Source organism: Gossypium arboreum, chromosome 8 (assembly GCF_025698485.1).
Source record: "Gossypium arboreum isolate Shixiya-1 chromosome 8, ASM2569848v2, whole genome shotgun sequence".
NCBI classification, from domain to species: domain Eukaryota; kingdom Viridiplantae; phylum Streptophyta; class Magnoliopsida; order Malvales; family Malvaceae; genus Gossypium; species Gossypium arboreum.
Window position 1 is genome coordinate 11,710,742 of NC_069077.1, and position 15,679 is coordinate 11,726,420.

Sequence of the window (15,679 nt, forward strand, 5' to 3'; positions counted from 1 at the left end):
TTTCAAATAAAAGATATAATATTAAAGTTTAAAGTTATCTATAATATATATACATAAATAATATGTATATATTAAATGAAAAAGGGAAAAATGTAATATAAAAACTGAAGAGAGATGTCATGTATATAACTATTCATAAAACTTTTTAAAAGAAAGTTGTATTATTTCAAAGAAATATATAGATACCTCTTGATACTCTCTATATAGACACTAATATGAGAATTTAAGTAATGTAATTGAATTTTAAGAGAAGGATAATATTAAATTTATATCATTTCTTTGTTGTGTGTAGCTTTAAATTTTATTCTAGTCTAAAATAATTCATAGTGAATTATGAAATGTTTCATTCGAGTAAAGACTTTGTATTTTAAGAATGATATTTTTTGCAAATTGAGGAGAAATAATTATTTTTAAAATAGTTTTTTATAAACGCGTTGCATTTACAAAATATCGGATCCAACCAAAATAATTTTTTTACTAACAGCTATTCAGTCCATGAAGGCATATGACAAAAGCTCTAGAGACATATTAGGAAGGGTTGAAACATGATTTCAGTAAACAAGAATTGTTGGAAAACAATATACTCAAAGCATTTAAAGAAATTGTCGAAATCATACATTTAATGAATAATCAAGTCATTTATTTATACAACAAGATTTTGAAATTAAAATGCAGAAAAATCTGCTATAAATCAAGATAATCTAAACTGATTTTTTTTTTTAAATTATTTGCCTAAAAACTAGGACAAAATATAACTAATGCAGCTTCAAAAATCATAAAAGTTGACAAGAATTACTAGATGGTGTTAGAAGGTACGTGCAACTTTCTGTTTTTTCTCTTGTTTTTGTGTTATTATTTCAACAGTTCCTTATATAAGAAATTGTTTGATGCAATTTTGTTCCAAAGATGTAGAACAGATTAACAAAGCTAGTCGAGGTGATTTTATCCCTGAATAATTGAAGAAAAGACAGGTAAAGCATTCTTTTGTCTTTAGCTTTTCATTTGGTTTCTACAAGCTGCTTAGCAGCCAATGGAAATTTAAATTGGTGTTATGTTGTAGGCCTAGGTTATGCAAGATCTAGAAATTCATAACATTCTCTCAGATCGGTGAAATTTAAATATGGTTATATTTGGATTCTTTTTTATTTGTATGCTTCACTGAAAAATCTTGGGGATGGAAGGCAGGTATCAGTTGAGTTCCAAGAGAATCCAAAGGCATCACAGGAGCACATTAAGAATCCTATGGTGATGAGCAAGATTCAAAAGCTGGTCACTGCTGGAATTGTCCAGATCAGATAAATGTGAAGCAATTCTAAACTTTATTTATTTTTTATTTTTTTTGCTTTTTTCACATCAGTTGATTAATTCATAAGGCTAATTCAGTTGACATCATAAGAGAAACATTTCTGATGTTTGGGATTTATTTTATGTTGATGGATTTCAGGAATTATCTTCCATAATGTAATTGTTTGTGAAGGCCTTGGTATATTTGAACATCCTTACTTTTTAAACCCTCTGTATATAATTTCGCATTTGTAGATTGATTTGTACATTTTGATTCTAAAAACTGGTTGAACTAGTACTACTAGCTTATCATTGAAAGATTAATCAAAATGTGAAATAAAGGAAGGTGTCGAAACTATTTTTTTGAAAAAGAGCATCGATTTTGATTTTAAAAACGAAAAATGGGAGTTGCCACCAATCCTTTTTGATTGAGGTGTGATCGGGTCACCTCGAAAAGTGGTTATTTTTAATAAACGGTTCTATTTATTTAAACAACGATTTTGGTCCACGAAATTCAGAAAGATGAGTTCGGGAGTCGATTACGCATGAGGAAGGATTAGCACCCTCGTAACGCCCAAAATTGGTACCTAATTAATTAATTAGTGTTTTAGTGTTGAAAATTGAGAAAATTTTAAAAGTATGATCCTTTATTAAAATATTATTTAATTAATTTTTTTGAGAAAATGACGTATCTCACGTTAATCGAGAAAAAGAATTATGTCCCTAAGTTAGGGCACAATATCTTAAATCCCCAAAACGAGGATAAACACCAAAAATTATTTATTTTTTGAAAGATATTTGATTATCTCGATTTTAGAAAGAAATCATATTCCGTAAGTTAGAATACGATATTTTCTTAATACCCGAGAATATTTCAAATTCGTGCTTCAAAAACATTCGTTTATTTGGATACATCGAGAAAGTCAAAACCCCGTAAGTTAGGGAATGACCTTTCGAATTCCAAAATACGAAATATTACTTATTAAAAAAACGAAATTTTATGTATCATGTAAAAATTAATGCGACATGAATTTGTAGAGATAACGGCATAAAATGTTTGATAAAATGTAAAGTGTCGAAACTATTTTTTTTATTTTAGAGAAAATGGGGATCGACTTTTAAAACAAAGTGTGGAGTCGCCACCAATCTTTTTGTTTAGGTGTGATTGGATCACTTAATAAAACATTTTATTCCATTTAAATCAATTTTGGTCTACGTAAATTTAAAAATGGGTTCGAGAGCCGGTTACGTATGAGGAAGGGTTAGCACCCCCACTACGCCCAAAAATTGGTACCAGATTGATTAAGTGCTGTCCTTATGTCTAAGATTTTAGAAAAAAAAAATTTAAATATGATTCCTTTTAAAAAATTTGAGTGGTTCAAGTTGGTCATCAAAATTCTCTCGTTTCAAAAGTATACAGCATCAAATCTAGTACGATAAGACACGATTCTTTATAACTTTGAAAAAACGATTGATTTTTGACGTCCAAAAGCTCATACGTTGAAAATTACAAAAGGATGTCCAATTATTTAGTCCAACGAAAAATCGAAACCCAGTACGATAGGGCACGATTTCCCGAATTTCCAAACATTGAGCATTACCTTATTTTTAGAATTTTTAAATAAAAAAATTGTAAACTAGCTCAAAACACATTTATTTGACTTGAAACAAGATGGGATAATTAATTTTTTTAAAAAAAATTGAAAATTACAAAGCAACATTTGTGTTAAAAAAAGGAATAATAAACATGGGATAATATGCACACATAAAGTACAATACTTGGTGAATGAAGATGACACAAACTTATCTAACCAACCAACAAAACAAACAATTAAATATGACTAATCTAAAAATGTAACCAAATTTTTAAGCATGGATGGAGAACAATTGATATAACAATAAAAAATGAATAAATGGTATGCAACAATGATATACAGAGCATAATATAAAACAATCAATTCAAAATGTACAAAACAAAATGAAATTAGAAGCCGATGTGATATAAGACAACTTTTAAAATAATTACGAATTGATGAACACATAATATACATGACATATGAAGATGAATTGATGAATTTTGAAATAATTTATGTAAGAAGACTAGGGATATAATCGTTAAAATAGATGTTATATAATGAAAACATTTGAATCAAGTAATATACAAAATGTTAAAAAACATAAATTTATTTAAAATTGATAATACACAGAATTTAAATAATATATAAAATATAAAATGATAATAAAAATTCATAATAAGATATAATTCTAGGAAATAAACTATACACATAATAGATTTACAAAACATATATAAATATACATATATATATATATACATAAATAGATTTAGAGGCAATTATTTGTAAAAATAGCATGGAGTTAATAATGCATACAAGATTAAATTAATTTTATCATAAATTATATATGTAATAAATTTTAAAACATAATTATGTATACAAATGAATTTTTTTTAAAAAACTATATGCATCAAATAACATGGATAATGATGTATGTAGATCAAGCATATGTTCCAATATATATGTATATGCAATAATAATTTAACTAATACATAAGATATGTAGGATTTTCCTTTAAATAACAAAGATATATAATAAAATATGTGAATATCTTTTAAAGAAATTATGTGTAAGATAACATAAGATTAATAACATACATAGAATAAAATTAACTCCATCATGAATTATATATATAATAATGTATAAGAACATTTATATAAAATATTATACAAAATGTTTAAATGATATGATATAAAAATTTACACTAATGACTTTTTTAAAAATAAAATATAATTATTAAAGTAACTCAAAATATAAAAATAAGAATAAAAAATGAATGTGAAATGGATCTTTTAAAAATAATAATGAAAAAAACTCAATTAAAATAAAACTAAAATGAAAGGGATAATTTATAAATAAAATAAACTTTTGAAATCAAAATGAGGACCAACGCGCAATGCGGGCAAATGCACAAGGACCAAAGTTAGAAATATTCCAGATCCAAAACACTGCGTTGAGGCGCAAACCAAATTGCAAACATGCACAAATTACTAGGCCAAATTAAAAAATGAAATAAAATAAATAACATGTAATTGAATGATCGCGCGAAAATGAATGACTTAGTGCGCAATTATCCCCTTTCCACAAGAACACGCCAATCTTAAGGCAAAGAATCAGATCGGGTCGGGTATAGTTAACATGGCACCGTTTTGGATCCACTGAAGCAAGCTCAAAACGGCACCATTTTTGGTTCTTTAAAAGAACTAAAACCAGGCCATATTCGGCCGAACCAACCTTAGCCCCCTTTCTTCCCCAACCAGCAACCCTAAATGCTTTCCCTCTAACTGTTGATTTCTCTCCACAAAATGGCATTTTCAAACTTGGAGGAATAGCCTTTCAGCCTCGAGATCTCCCGTCGACTTTGATGTCAACGAAGCAAAGAGAAGAAATCCATGGCATTTTCGCACGGTAAAGCTTATTTTCCCTTGTTTTTCTTTTTTTAAAAAAAAACGCAATGATGAAGCATTTCCAGAAAATAAATCGAAAGGAAAAAACTAGAAAAGCTAAAATCTGAAGTCACCTTTAAAATTTTCTGATTTCTCTCTGTTTGATTTGCATGCGTAATCCAATTTACAGTGTACAATCGGCTTTTTATAGCCGAGCCAAAGGAAAAAAGAAAATAATAAAATAAAAAATGTAAATACAAAATTTTTTCTGTTATTGGTTTCTCCGTTGATTTTTTCTTCTCGCAGGTTCTATGTAGTGCTGTACGGAGGAAGGGGCCATGGAGGCCATGCGTGGGAATCACTCGTGGGAGCCCGATCTGCTGCTGCTCTAGTGTGTTCCAAAAACCCCTAGGGTTTCTGGTGTTTTCTATTGTTGGGCCCTTTTTTGGGTTACTTAGGGTTTAGGCCATTAGGTCTAAATTTTGGGCTGTTCTTGGGTTAGGTCTAAATCAATAGGTTTAGGTTTAGTTTAATTTAGGTCTGAAAATTTGTAACTGGACATTGGACCCATAAATAATTTGGTTTACTTTATTTCTGTTTGATATATATTTTTTATTTTTTGGTTTTCTGGTTTATTATAGGCCCGGGCAAATTGGGCCTATTACAGCTGCCCCTCTTTGTTTATTGTCGTGTAACGAGAATAGAGCAAAGACTTTAAAAGGACCAATTTTGTCCGGTTTTGCTGAATTTTGACTTCTTTGATGTTCTTCTTCTCCAAGTAGTCTCAGTCAATCCCACCATCTTCAAGGGTATATTCTACTAAAATTTGTCGACTTCAATCTACTTTACTGTTTTCTCAAGAAGATAAGATCTATGATCATCAGCCTGCTTCCTTGCTACCTCAAGAAGATAAGACTACAATCACCAATCTATTTTCTTGCAACCTTAGAGAGATAATGCTAGTGGCTAAAATCTGCTCCATTTTCGATACATGGAGATAAGATTCATCATCTTTGATTTGCTCCTCAACTGCTTTAGGAGATAAGATCTTTAATCTTCAGTCTGCTTCCTTGCTAAGTTAGGAAGTGATAAACCATAATTTATACATATTTTTACCCTATGTTTAACGCATTCTATGGATGATTTCCTATTAGAATTGGTGAATTCGATGCTCCTAATGCTTTAATTTCATGTTTTATACTTAGGAGAGCATAGGAGAGCGGAAAGAACGAGAAACAGGCCAAAACCGGAGAAAATGGGCCAAAATACGAAATCAACACGGCCTGAACCTCCTCACACGGGCAGACCACATGGCCGTGTCAATTTGGCAGGCTCGAGCACGGCCTGAAGTAATCGCACATGGGCGTGTTACACAGGCGTGTCCCTACCGGGCCCAAATTGAGTCTAATTCGAAAAAGGCTAATTTTGAGGGCTCTTAGGCATTCCAAAGCCTATAAATACACCCTAGAGGAGGAAGAAAAAGGGGGCACAAAATAGGGAGTAAGGAATTACTCCAAGGAAGCCGATTGATCCATTTCAGAAGCCGAATTCACCATCAAGACTGAAGATCTCTCCTCAATTTCCCCTTCAGGAGTTTTGGGTTTTCTTTATATTTTGTATTCTTTATTATTCTGAGATGTTTTCTTATTTAGTTATGAACTAAAGCCCCTAAATACCTAAGGGGAATAAAACCTAAGATAAATCTTGTTATTATTTTCTGAATTGTATGATAAATATTTAACTTGTTCTTAATTATGTGGTCTTAATTCTTGTTTTGATATCCTAGGATACTGATTCAAGATAAGCTCTTATTCAGAGGAGGAATAGACCCTGTCTAATAGTACATTTGTCATAATTAAGCGGAGTTGATTGCGCGCCTAGACATAGGGTGACAAGATTTTTTCGGATTAGGGTGAAACCTAATAAGGGGATCCATAGATCGAGTTAATGCAACTCTAGGGTGTTAATTAGAGAAAGGTCTCAATTATTCAATCTAGAGATTAGACGTTATTAGTCTTGAATAGGGATAATAACATAACTTAGGGATCTCTACGGAACAAGTTAAATGAATAAATCGTCCAATTCGGAGCCAGAATAACAAGTACAGTCTAGGTGGATTTTTCCTTAGGTATTGTCTTAATTCAATCGATTTTCCCAAAAGCAATTCCCCAATTCCATTCTCTGTGAATTCTTAGTTTAGATAATAAAAAGACAATCATTACTAGTACTTTTAGTTCCCTTGGGTTTGACAATCCGGTCTTGCTAAAACTATACTATTGTTCGATAGGTACACTTGCCTACATCCCGATAATAGTTAGTTTCAAGAATGATTAATTATAAATATTTAAAACCTATCACGAAATCACACGATCAAGTTTTTGGCGCTGTTGCCGGGGAACTAAAATATTAGGAACACTTAATTTTTATTACTTTAGCCATTTATTTTTCTTGCAATCTAATTTTATTTTTAATTTTATTCTAATTTACTAATTTTAATTTTCTTTCTTCTGGCAGGTTTTTATAGTTTATAACTAGAATAAACCCGTCAGGACCACTACTTTTTGACGAAGAAATCGATCGCACAGTTCGCAGAAACCAAAGAGAAATAAGGCGAAGCCTAAAATACACAGAGAACGAGTAAGAAGACGATACTCAACCCTCAACCGAGGAGATGGCTGAAAACCTGGACAATCAGCTACCTCATGTAATTGCGGCTAATCAAAATCCTGCTCCACACACTATGTATGATTATGCTAAACCTTCTTTAACAGGAACTGAATCAAGCATAGTTAGACCTGCTGTAGCTGCAAATACTTTTGAACTGAAACCTAACACAATTCAAATGATACAATAGTTTGTTTAGTTTGATGGTTTGCAGGATGAAGATCCTAAGGCTAACTTAGCAAACTTTTTAGAACTATGCGATACATTTAAAATTAATGGTGTTTCTGATGATGCCGTTCGTCTTCGGTTATTCCCTTTTTCGTTGAGGAACAAAGCTAAACAGTGGTTGAACTCATTACCACGAGGGTCAATCACTACTTGGGAACAAATGACTGAAAAATTTCTATTAAAATATTTTTCTTCGGCTAAAACGGCTAAATTACGTAATGATATCTCTTCTTTTGTGCAGATGGATTTAGAAACACTCTACGATGCATGGGAGAGATACAAGAACCTTTTGAGAAGGTGCCCTCACCATGGGTTACCGCTTTGGCTTCAAGGTCAAACATTCTATAATTTCTTGAATCCTTCGACTCGGCAAATGGTTGACGCAGCTGCTGGCGGAACCATCAATAATAAAACACCTGAAGATGCTTATGAGTTCATAGAGGAGATGTCATTGAATAACTATCAGTGGCAAGTCATGAGGACAAAGTCAACGAAAATAGCCGGTGTTTATAACGGAATACCAACCTTTTAGCCACAACATGGATAACGAGCAATTAAATTACATGGGTAATAATTCTCGACCTCAAAACAATCCATATAGTAACATTTATAATGCAGGTTGGAGGAACCACCTAAATTTCTCATGAGGAGGCCAAGGAAATCAGCGACCACCTCTGGGCTACCAACAGCCACCTTATCAACAGGAAAAGAAACCGAACCTTGAAGAGATGCTCACAAAGTTTATCTCGGTTCAGAAACCCATTTTCAGAACACTAAGACAGCACTTAAAAATCAACAAGCGTCAATCCAAGGGCTCGAAACTCAGATAGGCCAGCTTTCCAAACTAATTCTGAACGACCACAAGAGAGCTTGCCAAGTAATACTAAACCTAACCCAAGGGAACAGCTCAATGCGATTAATGTTCAAGATGAAGAAGGATTTGTTGAGCCTGAGCCAGAACCGAGGCAAGAAACTGTGGTAAGCAAAGGTCAAGGTGAGGTTGATCACAATAAAAACAAATCGGTGAATGTCGAATATAAATCTCATGTGCCATACCCCAACACGACAAGGAGAGACCGCTCAGATGAACAATTTGGTAAATTCCGTAAACTCTTAAAAAAATTACATATTAACTTACCGTTTATTGAAGCTCTATAACAGATGCCAAACGCAATGAAATTTTTAAAGGAGCTTTTAGCAAATAAGTGGAAGATGGAAGAGGCATCGCATGTGGAGCTAAACGCAGTTTACTCAACTATTATCCAGAATAAACTACCCAACAAACTTAAAAATCCAGGGAGTTTTACAATTCCTTGCTTAATTGGTAGTTTAGATGTTAATAATGCATTAGTTGATTTGGGGCTAGTATTAACGTCATACCTTACAAAATGTTCAAACAATTAAGTCTCGGGAAACCCAAACAGACTAGGATGAGCATTCGATTAGCAGATAAAACTATAAAATTTCCTAGGGGTATTATTGAAGATGTGCAAGTTAAAATCGATAAATTTATATTTCCCGTTGACTTCATTATTCTAGACATAGAGGAGGATAGCAACACTCCTTTAATTTTAGGAAGGCCCTTTTTAGCAACTACTAAAACAATTATTAATGTTAGCACAGGTGAACTCACACTCCATGTGGGAGACGAAACAATCACCCTTCAAGCTCGCAATTCTAGAAACACAATAGAAATTGAAGGTGATCGTCTAACCCATTCTACTAAAACTGACAATATGGTACAACCTACTTTGCAAGAAATGAGTCTGAAGGAAGCACATGAATCATTCTCAAGCAATAGTAGAGGACCCATTCATGAAGATCGAAGGCTACAAATCGAAGAGCTAGATAAATGGCGGATGCATAAACCGAGAACGCCTAACAAACCGAATTTACGACAGAACAAGCTCAATCCCTTTCCAAATCAACTTAAGGTTGGAGATAGAGTCTTATTAGATGCCACAAATCTCCACATTGTCACTACCACATTGAATGAAGAAATCCCTCTTACGGTATTCAGCATTTTCCTATTCGGTACGGTCGAGGTGAGTCATCCCAAGTTCGGCACTTTTAAGGTAAACAACACCCGTTTAAAACCTTATTTTGATGAGATTAATAGTAGGAATGAGGAGTATAAACTCCTCACACCACCATGATCATTCAACGGAGAGGTAAGTTGAGCTTAGACTATAAATAAGCGCTTCTCGGGAGGCAACCTGAGCACTAACTGTATTAACTTCTTTAAAATTCAGTCTTCATCTAACTTACTAACAGAGCACTTGAATACAGGTTTTCCACAGGGACACGGCCAAAAGCACAGGCGTGCTTAGGGTCGTGTGAAAACAGGACAATAATTTTTCCCAAACACGGGCTACGATAAAAGCCACAGTCGTGCGATATGGCCATGGTTGAACCTGCCAAAACAACACGGGGGTGAGACACGCTGGTGTGGAAGAACCTTGGGTGAACCTGTTAAAACAGCATGGGCGTTGGACACGCTCGTGTCTATCACCCGTGGTTGAACCTGTTAGATTGACACGGGCATGGGTCTTAATACTCGGGTGTAAGAGAAGTGAACAAAGTCAGACACAGCCGTGCAATACGGCCGTGTGCACCCACAAGCCCAAGGAACACGAGCGTGTACTAAATGTCAGACTCGCCCAAATTCAAAATTCGCGGATATCACACGGGCTAAAATTTTGGAACACGGGCATGTTACCTAGCCGTGTGCCCCAAAATATATAAATACCCTACACTATTCATTATCTTCCCCACTGAAAAACCTTAACCTTAGCCGCTACAATTCCACACTGCCTCTTTGCCACTCCCGTGCACCGCCTCCAACTCCATTTTTGACGCCCATTCTCCTCTTTCTAGCGTTTGTTCACTCTTTTCTCGTTTATTCTTACTAATTTCTAGGGCTATTTATCATAATAATATGAAATTTTTCATGTTCATTTCTTATTTTTATACAAATGTTATATCTAGAATAGTTATTATCTTTCTCATGTTAAAATTCTTACTCATTATATGATTTCTCTACTTTATTTGATTAGTTAGAATTAAATATTCATGATTAGAACAATATATATACTCATGCCTTTAGTGTTAACATTTTTCATCCGTCACACATATTACATTCCATGAAATTCATTGCCATTTTTATGCCATACAATTGATTGCTTTGATTAACTTGTTAGTCTTAGTAGTTGCTGAAATTGTGATTGTTATTTACAAATTATCTTTATTTTACTTTGATCATTCCTCAAAAATGAATTATGGTTTTTGATCGCAGGTACCATGTCGTCTTCACGAGGAAAGAAAACCGTCGTACCTACTTCGAAGAAGAGGAAGGGAGCGTCATCTTCCACGGCTCCAACCACAAAAATTCGTCACCCTCTCCTGCAGTTCCCTCGGGGGCCCCAAGAAGAGCATTTAAAAATACTTCAGGCCCGACCTTTAATTGCGGGCCGCTGCATCGACTGGGCTGCCATAGAACAAGTTTAGTTGGCTGATGCGATTGGACCCTCCTAGCCACCGACCCTTGGGAGCTGTTATTTGGGATCATTGAACCAACATACTTCGAGCTCACGATGGAACTATGCTCAATGTTTCATCTTCAGACCGTAATAATGAATTACGATGATCCCAGCATGGTCCAGTTTCGCCTAGGCGGGTTAGTCGGCCAGCTAAGCATCCCAGAGTTCAACGCTACACTGGGCTTATATACGGAGGAGTTCAAGGAGGAGAATGAACTACATGCTCTCACTCGCCACATACATTTCTCTCCCTCGAAGTGCTGACACACTTTGGCCCTTGGCGCAGCCTCCTACAATCCTAGCCGCTCCAAGGCATCAGTTCTTCCACCATCCCTGAGGTACCTACACGCTATTTTGGTTCACATGATTACAGGGAGGCGAGAGAGCACTGACGTCGTCAACACTCACGACACTTACTTCTTATGGTGCATGTTTCAAGGGCACGTTATTGACCTTGCCTATTTCATGGCCCTTGCGATTCAGCACCAGACGGAGCGGCATCAGAAGGGGGTTATCTCCATTGGCCCCTACGTGACTAGGCTGGCACGACACTTAGGACTCCTCAACATCGCGGCCCAAGAATCATTCCTCACTCTCATCGGCCAGATGTCTCCACAAGGCATCTCGAGCATGCTTAGCATGAGGATGATCGAGAGGCGCCGAGAAACCTACCCTCCCCAGTATCATCTCGTCCAATCTACCGAGGAGGAGGCCTACGAGGACATTCCTAATGATGTCCTCCTATAGCACGAGGACCCACTGACTCAGACACCACTACCTTCTCGTCCAGTTCATGCAGCGGCTTCATATGCTGACATCTCTGAGCGCCTCACCCGATTCGAGCAGCAGTGTTTTCAACGATTTGACAACATTGATGCTACTCTACAATAGATTTGTCAGCACCTCCACATCTTATCGCCAGTCCCACCTCGCGAACCATCCAGCGATGAAGATGTTTAGAAATATTTATTTATTATTTTATGTTTTTAATTTTTTATTGAAACTACTTTTTATTTTTGTTAGATTTTAGAATTTTATTTTTAATTATTAATTTCAGTTATTTCTTTTCGAGTACTTATTCTTCCTAATATCCCCTAAAAAGTTCCTGATTTTATCACAGTTATATAGAGCTCTTAAGCTCATCATCACATAGGAACTAAAACTCTACCGGGAAAGGTTCTCCATGACTGCCATGTCCTGCTCGACCACGACCATAGCTACCACTAGAGATAATATCCTTTTGGCGTAGGACTTATGGCCTAATGAACCTCTACGACCGCCGGAGTATCCTTCTCCACTCTCGAACCGATTACTCTCCAGAACTCCAGTTTCGAGGAATTCATCATACAGGAAGTTTCACTTTTCTCCCTATCTTATTTTTATTTTATAATACCTACCTTTGTACATTGAAGGCAATGTACATCTTAAGTGTGGGGGAAGGCATTCATTTCATTATCAGAAAAATCCCTAAATGATTGCCTTGTTCTCTTAAAAAGCTCTCATATCATATTTAGGATAAATTTTAAATGTTTTATGATTTTGATTGATATATCTTGAATTAAAACATAGGTATTTATGCATTGATTGTTTAAATTTTAAGACATTAGAGAATCAAGCATGATAAGTTGATTTTTAAGAATTTAAAATCTTAGGTTGTTTCCCCAAAGTTTAGGTATTCCTTTGAATTGAAATTCACAAGTTTTTAACATCAAAAAGCCATAATTTGTGTGTGATTTTTAAGCCTTTTAAGCATCTATTAATTCTTTCATGTTCACTTTTATTATTGCTTTGAGTGCGTCAGTATTGAACTGTTATTCTAGAACTTGCTTGACTATGCATGTTGAGACCATACCATTTGATTTGATATGTCAAAATGATTAAGGCACTTAGGATTAACCCACTCATGCCATGAAAAGCCTACCTCCATAATTAACCCCTAGTAAACCCCCTTGAGCCTAACAAGCCATTTCTTGTATTACCCTTAATATTAACCCTTAACCCATTATTGTTGAAATCCCCTAAATTAATCCCTATTTTTGTCGAGATTTGAGTTGAATAAATTGCTTAGCTATTGATAAACCGTAAATTATACATATTTTTATCCCATGTTTAATGCATTTTATGGATGATTTCTCATTAGAATTGGTGAATTCAATGCTCCTAATGCTTTAATTTCATGTTTTATACTTAGGAGAGCATAGGAGAGCGAAAGGAACGAGAAACGGGCCAAAAACAGAGAAAATGGGCCAAAGTACAAACTCAACACGGGCTGGACTTCCTCACATGGGTAGCCCATACGGCCGTGTCAAAGTGGCAGAATCGAAGCACGATTCACATGGGAAAACCACACGACTGTGTCAATTTGGTAGGCTCGAACACGGCCTGAAGTAATCGCACACAGGCGTGTCACACGAGCGTGTCCCTGCTGAGCCCAAGTTGAGTCCAATTAGAAAAAGGCCACTTTTGAGGGCTCATAGGCATTCCAAAGCCTATAAATACACCCTAGAAGATGAGAAAAGGGGGACGAAGAATAGGGGGTAAGAAATTACTCCAAGAAAGCCAATTGATCTTTCTCAGAAGCCAAATTCATCATCAAGACTGAAGATCTCTCCTCAATTTCCCTTCAGGAGTTTTGGGTTTTCTTTATGTTTTGTATTCCTTATTCTTATGAGATGTCTTCTTATTTAGTTATGAACTAAAACCCCTAAATACCTAAGGGGAATGAAACCTAAGACGAATCTTGTTATTATTTTCTGAATCGTATGATAAATATTTAACTTGTTCTTAATTATGTGTTCTTAATTCTTGTTTTGATATATCATGATACTGATTCAAGACATGCTCTTATTTAGAGGAGGAATAGACCCTGTCTAAGAGTACATTTGTCATAATTAAGCAGAGTTGATTGCGGACCTAGAAATAGGGTGACAAGATTTTGCCGGATTAGGGTGAAACCTAATAAGGGGATCCATAGATCGAGTTAATGCAACCCTAAAGTATTAATTAGAGAAAAGTCTCAGTTATTCAATCTAGGGATTAGACGTTATTAGTCTTGAATAGGGATAATAACATAACTTAGGGATCTCTATGGAACAAGTTAAATGAATAAATCGTCCGATTCGAAGCCAGAATAACAAGTAAAGTCTAGGTGGATTTTTCCTTAGGTATTGTCTTCATTCAATCGATTTTCCCAAAAACAATTCCCCAATTCTTTTCTCTGTGAGTTCTTAGTTTAGATAATTAGTTAATTAAAACAAAACCTCTTTATTCTTAGGCTAGATAATAAAAAGACAGTCATTACTAGTACTTTTAGTTCCTTTAGGTTCGACAATCCGGTCTTGCTAAAACTATACTACTGTTCGATAGGTACACTTGCCTACATCGCGATAATAGTTAGTTTAAGAACGAGTAATTATAAATATTTAAAACCTATCACGAAACCTCGCGATCAAGTTTTTAACGCCGTTGCCGGGGAACTAAAATATTAGGAACTCTTAATTTTTATTACTTTAGCCATTTATTTTTCTTGTAATTTAATTTAATTTAATTTTATTATTATTATTATTACTAATTAATTTACTTTTTCTTTCTCTTGACAGGTTTTTATAGTTTACGACTAGAAGAAACCCGTCGGGACCATTTCTTTTTGATGAAGAAATAGTTCGCACATTTCATAGAAACCAAAGAGAGATAAGGCAAAGCTTAAGATATACAGAGAACGAGCAAGAAGATGATACTCAACTCCCAACCAAAGAGATGGCTGAAAACCAAGGCAATCAGCTACCTCCTGCAATTGCGGCTAATCAAAATCCTGCTCCACGTACTATGTATGACTATGCTAAACCTTTTTTAACAGGAACTGAGTCAAGTATAGTTAGACCTGCTATTGCTGTGAATAATTTCGAACTGAAACCTAACAAAATTCAGATGATACAACAGTTTGTTCAGTTTGATGGTTTGCAGGATAAAGATCCCAACACTCACTTGGCGAATTTTCTGGAGTTTTGCGACACTTTCAAAATTAATGGTGTTTCTGACGATGCCATTCGCCTTCGGTTATTCCCTTTTTTACTGAGAAAAAAACCTAAACGGTGGTTGAACTCGTTACCACGAGGGTCCATCACTACTTGGGAACAAATGACCAAAAAATTTTTGCTAAAATATTTTTCGCCAGCTAAAATGGCTAAGTTACGTAATGATATCTCTTCTTTTGTACAGATGGACTTAGAAACACTTTACAATGCATGGGAGAGATACAAGGATCTATTGCAAAGGTGCCCTCACCATGGGTTACCTCTATGGCTGCAAGTTTAAACGTTTTACAATGGTGTGAATCCCTCGACAAGACAGATAATTGACGCAGCTGTTGGAGGAACCATCAACAACAAAACACCTGAAGAGGCTTATAAATTCATTAAAGAAATGTCACTGAATAACTATCAGTGGCAAGTCATGAGGACTAAGCCAACAAAAATAGCCGGCGTTTATAACGTCGACTCAGTTA

At 35.1% G+C, this 15,679-nt stretch overlaps 2 non-coding genes across 2 annotated transcripts; both read right to left on the reverse strand.

Annotated features, from left to right (window-relative positions):
- Positions 1 to 7,844: 7,844 nt before the first annotated feature.
- Positions 7,845 to 7,951, reverse strand: LOC128279542 (small nucleolar RNA R71). Its single transcript, XR_008269744.1, has one exon. It is a non-coding gene; the product is annotated as a small nucleolar RNA R71 (small nucleolar RNA).
- A 7,409-nt stretch (positions 7,952 to 15,360) lies between these two features.
- On the reverse strand, positions 15,361 to 15,467 carry LOC128279621 (small nucleolar RNA R71). Its single transcript, XR_008269820.1, has one exon. It is a non-coding gene; the product is annotated as a small nucleolar RNA R71 (small nucleolar RNA).
- Positions 15,468 to 15,679: the final 212 nt, after the last annotated feature.